This window comes from Carlito syrichta, unplaced genomic scaffold, assembly GCF_000164805.1.
Source record: "Carlito syrichta isolate Samal-C Ts95f unplaced genomic scaffold, Tarsius_syrichta-2.0.1 Scaffold314366, whole genome shotgun sequence".
NCBI lineage: Eukaryota > Metazoa > Chordata > Mammalia > Primates > Tarsiidae > Carlito > Carlito syrichta.
The window spans coordinates 22,144-28,401 of NW_007258462.1; the positions used below are offsets into that span (position 1 = coordinate 22,144).

The 6,258-nt window shown below is 40.3% G+C and overlaps 1 pseudogene across 1 annotated transcript; it reads left to right on the plus strand.

Annotated features, from left to right (window-relative positions):
• The first annotated feature begins 2,920 nt into the window (after positions 1–2,920).
• Positions 2,921–3,797, plus strand: LOC103274085 (annotated as a pseudogene). The gene has a single exon (XR_505237.1). The product of XR_505237.1 is annotated as a 60S ribosomal protein L6 pseudogene (transcript).
• Positions 3,798–6,258: the final 2,461 nt, after the last annotated feature.

The following is a 6,258-nucleotide window of genomic DNA, read 5'->3' on the forward strand; positions in this document are numbered from 1 at the left end:
TCAAATAAATATACTAGCAGATGAATACCATATTTTATTCACTTATGTTTTTCTACTCACTGTAACTAAGAGAGGACCATCACAACCAAGTGACTCTTCCCAGAGCAGAAGAAAAATCTGCTCCCTCAGTAACAAGAAAACAAATAACTCTATATTAAAATGGGCAAAGGACATGAATAGTCATTTCTCAAAAGAAGACATACACATAACCAAAAGGTATAGGAGAAAAAAATGCTTAATATCACTAATCATCAGGGAAATGCAAATCAAAACCACAATGAGATATGACCTCACACCTGACTGTCTATTATAAAAAAGAAAATTAGCAAGTATTAGTGAGGATGCTGAGAAAAAGGAACCCTCGTACACTGTTGATGGTACTGTGAATTAGTACAGCCACTTTGGAAAACAGTATGACGTTTCCTCAAAAAAACTAAAAATAGAATTATCATGGGATACAGCGATCCTACATCAGGATTATATCCAAAGAAATTGAATCAGTGTGTCAAGGAGATGTCTGCATTCCCATGTTCATTGCAACATTATTTGTAATAGCCAAGACATAGAAACAACCCACGTGTTGATCAATGAATGGATGAATTTTTTAAATGTGGCATAAAATTTTTTAAATTTGGAATATTATTCCTAATACATTGGAATACTATTCAGCCTTTAAAAAGCATAAAATTCTATCATTTGCAACAACATGGTGAATCTAGCAGAGGTTATGCTAAATGAAATAAGCCAGGTACAGGAAAATAAATACTACATATAAGTTTCACTTATATGTGGAATTTTAAAAAGTTGAACCCATAGAAATAGAGAATAACATGATGGCTACCAGAAACTGGAGCTTTGAGGCGTAGGAGAAGGAGGGATGTTGGTCAAAGGATACAAAGTTTCATTTAGGAATAAATTCTGGCAATCTATTGCACAGCATGGTGATCATTGTTAATAATAATGTATATTTCAAAATAGCTAAAAGAAAGAGCATTTTTAATGTTCTCCCCACAATGATATTTGAGGTGATGAATATATTAATGAAACTGATTTGATCATTCCACAATGTATACACACAAAAAAACCTTACATTAGCCTCCATAAATATATATAATTATCATTTGTCTATTTAAAATAAAATGTTTTAAAAACCTGCTCTCAGTTAAATTTTTGACTTCACCTAGTCAGAAAAGCAGCTAGCAGATAATCTTGCCTTAGAAAGAAAGGGAAAAAAGTTAAATTTTATACTACCAAACAGTTTAAGTCAATACTTTTTTTTCACTTTTAAAAAGATGACCTGGGGTGGGAGTGGGATTGGCAGTAGTGGGCTTCTGCCAGGGAAGGGGGCACACCTCATCGACAAGGGTACCTGCATAATGAGCATTTGTATACTTAACCCTGAATTGTACCCCACATCTTTAAAATAAAAATAAAATATTTTTTAGAAAAAATAAATTAAAAGATGATATGCTCTAAAGCACGAGATATGGAAGTGTAATTCAACCCAGCTTTCAAGAGGGCAGCATGGCAAAGATGTATGGAAATCTCTTAGAATGTACACACTCTGAAGATATCTCTCCAACAATATTTAAAAAAACACAAGTAGGCAAAAGAGATTGGCAAAAATTTTGACGCCATCTGAAATTGCTCGATTTAAGTAGAGAAAATAACTAAGACAATTCTATTATTTTATTTATTTATTTATTTATTTAAAGTAGGAGTCTCACTCTGTCGCCCAGTCTGGAATGCAGTGGCACTCTCACAGTCACTGCAGCCTCAACCTGCTGGGCTCAGGTGATCCTTCTACCTCAACCTCCCAAGTAGCTGGAACTACAGGTGCACTCCACCATGCCTGGCTAATTTTTTAATTTATTGTAGAGAAGAGATCTCACTAAGTTGTCCAGGCTGGTCTCAAACCCCTGGACTCAGGCAATCCTATCACCTCTGCTTCCCAAAGTGCTAGGATTACAGGCGTGAGCCACCATGCCCAGTCAAGACAATTCTGTTTTAAAAGTGGGAAGAGTAAGGGGATGTAACTGGAAGGAAGGTTTCTCAGCTTTACCAGTAGACTGTGACAGACTCGATATGTAAATTGTAATATCTAGAGCATCCATTTTTCAAAAACTATAAATTTATACTCAAGCACACTCTGCATAAATCAAGATGGAATCCTAGAAAGGTTCAAATAATCCCCAGGAAGATTTAAAAAAAAAAGGAATGATAAACAGAGAACAAATGGAAAGCAAATAATAAAGTGGCAGGCAAGCTTTAGCACATTTTGGGGCCTCAGAAACTGATACCCAAAAATATGACACTATGATATTCTGAACTGAAAAAGAAGTCTCAAGCTCTCTCTGGCCTTCCCTCCCCATGCCCTGGCTCTCAATCCTCTGTATCTCTCAACGCATGGGATAAAATTCTTCTCTGAAGTTCTCTCACCTGCCTAAAGTCTGGACCCACCAAAGAAGACAACAATGATCTCAGATCCCTTCCCTGAGTTGGGGACTTCAAAACCCCCACTTTCAGCAATTGATAGAGTAGCTAACCAGAAAATCAGGAGGATATGGAGGGACTAAACAATGCTATCAACGAACAAAATCTAACTGACATATGTAAGCACCCAATAACAGTAAAATACACATCTTTTTTTCAAATGACAGCATAGCATTCATGAAGATAGGCCATAATCTGGTCCATAAAACAAACCTCAACAGATTGAATAGAATAGAAATTATAGAGTATGTTCTGAGACCACAATAGGACTCAAACTAGAAATCAGTAATAGAAAGATAACAGGAAAATCTCCACACACTCTTGGAAGTTAACCAATCCACTTCTAACTAATTCATGGGCCAAAGAAGAAGTCTATAAACAAACAAACAAACAGGCTTCTCGTAATTGCTATAGCCCAGAAGCCGGGACCTTAGTTCTCTTTCCCATCCTGCAAGATGGTGGGTGAAAAAGTTGAGAAGCCAAATGCTAAGGAGAAGAAACCTGAAGCCAAGAAGGCTGATGCTGGTGGCAAGGTGAAAAAGGGTAAGCTCAAGGCTAAAAAGCCGAAGAAGGGGAATCCCCACTGCAGCCGAAATCCTGTCCTTGTCAGAGGAATTGGAAGATATTCCCGATCTGCTATGTATTCCAGAAAGGGCTTGTACAAGAGAAAGTACTCGGCAGCTAAATCCCAGGTTGGAAAGAAAAAAAAGGAGAAGGTTCTTGCAACCGTTACGAAACCAGTTGGTGGTGACAAGAATGGTGGTACCCGAGTGGTCAAACTTCACAAAATGCCTAGATATTATCCGACTGAAGATGTGCCTCGAAAGCTGTTAAGCCATGGGAAAAAGCCCTTCAGCCAGCACGTTAGAAAACTGTGAGCCAGCATCACTCCTGGGACCATCCTGATCATCCTCACTGGGCGCCACAGAGGCAAGAGGGTCGTCTTCCTGAAGCATCTGGGCAGTTACTTGTTACTTGTGACTGGACCTCTGGTCCTCAGTCGAGTTCCTCTGAGAAGAACACACCAGAAATTTGTCATCGCCACCTCCACAAAAATTGATATCAACAATGTGAAGGTCCCAAAACATCTTACTGATGCTTACTTCAAGAAGCAGCAGCTGCGGAAGCCCAGGCACCAAGAGGGGGAGATCTTCGGCACAGAAAAAGAGAAATATGAGATTACAGAGCAGCGCAAGATTGATCAGAAAGCTGTGGACTCGCAAATCTTACCAAAAATCAAAGCTATTCCTCGATCTGTGTTTGCCCTGACAAATGGTGTTTATCCTCACAAATTAGTGTTCTAAATTTCTTTAAAAGAACCTAATTAAATAACTGATAATGTTAAATAAATAAACAAATAATAAACAAACAAACAAATGGATAGGCTGCACCAGTATGTTTGAATCAGAATTCACTCAGCTTCCATCCATAATCCATCATGACAGGTGAGTTTTAGTGTGAAAGCAGAAGATAGGATGGTTGAGTATGGGTTCCCGTCTGAAGGGAGTACGCTGAGGAAGCCATGGGTGAAAGAATGTCAAAAGAACAATAAGATTCTTTGTTTTCCCTGGGACAACTATTACTGCCATATTTTTTCAAGCAAGGAAAGAATGTGACACCTGGTTTTATTTTTAAGTGGACAATTTAAGTGTACGTTCACTGTGTTGTGCAAATACTACCTCCAAAACATTTCCATCACCCAAAAAGAAAATCCTTCACCTCCCCCTCCCCCAGGCCCCAGCAACCACTAATCTGTTTTTTGTCTCTAAGGATTTACCTATTCTGGATATTTTATATAAATGGAATCCTACAGTATAGCATCTAATGTTGAAATGTGATAGCTTTTCTAAATATCAGAAGTTAAATATCAGCCGAGAAGGGCGGGCACAGTGACTCACACCTATAATCCCAGCACTTTGGGAGACCAAGGTGAGAGGACTGCCTGAGCCCATGCATTTGAGACCGGCCTGGGCAACTTGGCGACACCTCATCTCTACAATAAATCAAAAAATTAGCCAGGCATGGCGGCGCGTGCCTGTAGTTTCAGCTACTTGGAAGGCTAAGGTGGACAGATCACCTGAGACCAGTAGGTCGAGGCTGCGGTGGCCATGAGCTTGCCATTGCACTCCAGCCTGGGTGACAAAGTGAGACTCCAACTCAAAAAAAAAGATCAGCCAGGCATGATGGCTCACGCCTGTAATCCCAGCACTTTGCACTTTGGGAGGCGGAGGCGAGAGGACTGTCAGAGCCCACGGGTTCGAGATCAGCCTGGGCAACATGGGTGGGATCTCGTCTCTACAATAAATCAAAAAATTAGCTGGGCATGGTGGCGTACGCCTGTGGTTCCAGCTACTTGGAAGGCTGAAGTGGAAGGATTGCCCAAGCCCAGCAGGTCAAGGCTGCAATGAGTTGTGATCATGACACTGCACTCCAGTCTTGGTGGCAGAGTGAGACTCTGACTCAAAAAATAAAAAAGAAGTTAAAGATCAAATAAGAGCAGATAGAACTATAAATATAAACTTATATCTGTAAATGACCCAATTGTAGCTATTGCCCAGTTCCCATCAACCCATCTTTTTTTGTGAAATGACCTTATGGGCCACTGAGGCCTATTTACACATTAGAGATCAATCAGATTTTCTCCACTAGATATTCAACATTGGGCTGACATTCCAGTTCAGTGTGTGTAATTCTTTTAACCAGAGGTGTAATAAATCCAGGAGCTCTGGGTAGCCATTTTCAACAAGGTGCACAGAAAAGAAATATACATTGTTCACAGCAAGAGAATAACATAAGAAGACTCAGACAAGGAACCATCTGAATTGAGAAAATAACTCAAAGATTGGGTACTTGGTCTTCAATAACTTTCTAGTTCCTCCATCTATACTCTCTGACTATGGCCCTGCTGTTAGGATCTATAAAACACACCTGTGTAGGGTCTCTGAGGATTTGCTAAAAAATCAACTCGCAAAAGGCAGATTAATTAGAAAAAAGGCATACAAATTGACTCAACATGTATTCACAAGAGGCTTCCGAACAAAGACTCAAAGATTCAGGGGAAATTGTCCATTTTTATGCTTAGGTTCAACAAAGTATGGACAGCCATGTAAAAACATGGTTGGACAAAAAGGGTATGATCTAATTATAATAGACTGAGTGAGAAAACCCTGCAAGACCCTTCTGTCTAGATTCTTCTTGGCCTCTCTGAACATTCATTCCTTCCTTCTGGGTGAGGGACAGGACTCTCTCTGGAATGAGGGTCTTATGAGCACAAAAGTAAGCCAGATGATTTCTTTATAGCCAGTTGTTACCCAGAAAGGTGGAGGGAAAGTTAGAGTAATATTTTAAAATGTTATGACTGGCTTTGGGGAAAAGGCGTTCTGGTTTCTATAATCAGGCTTGGGGAAGAGGAATTCTAGTTTCTATGGCTAGCCTCGGGGGAGAACGGGGCTAGCAGACAGGTGGGCAGGGGAAGGGCAGAGAAAAACTTTTGTTTCTGAAGCCACTATTGAGGGTTTCATTTCTGGGTATTGTTTTCTGAGCTACACTATTTGGAACATTGTCATAAACTTCCCTTGGCTGTGCTTTAAGCCAGGTTGAGTTGGTAGCTGTTATTTGCCACCCAAGAAGTCTTAATTAAGACAAGATCAAGCCGGGCTTGGTGGCTCAGCCTATAATCCCGAGCTTTAGGAGGCCGAGGTGAGCGAATTGCCTGAACCCGCGGGTTCGAGACCCGCCTGGGCAGCGAGACCTCATCTCTACAAT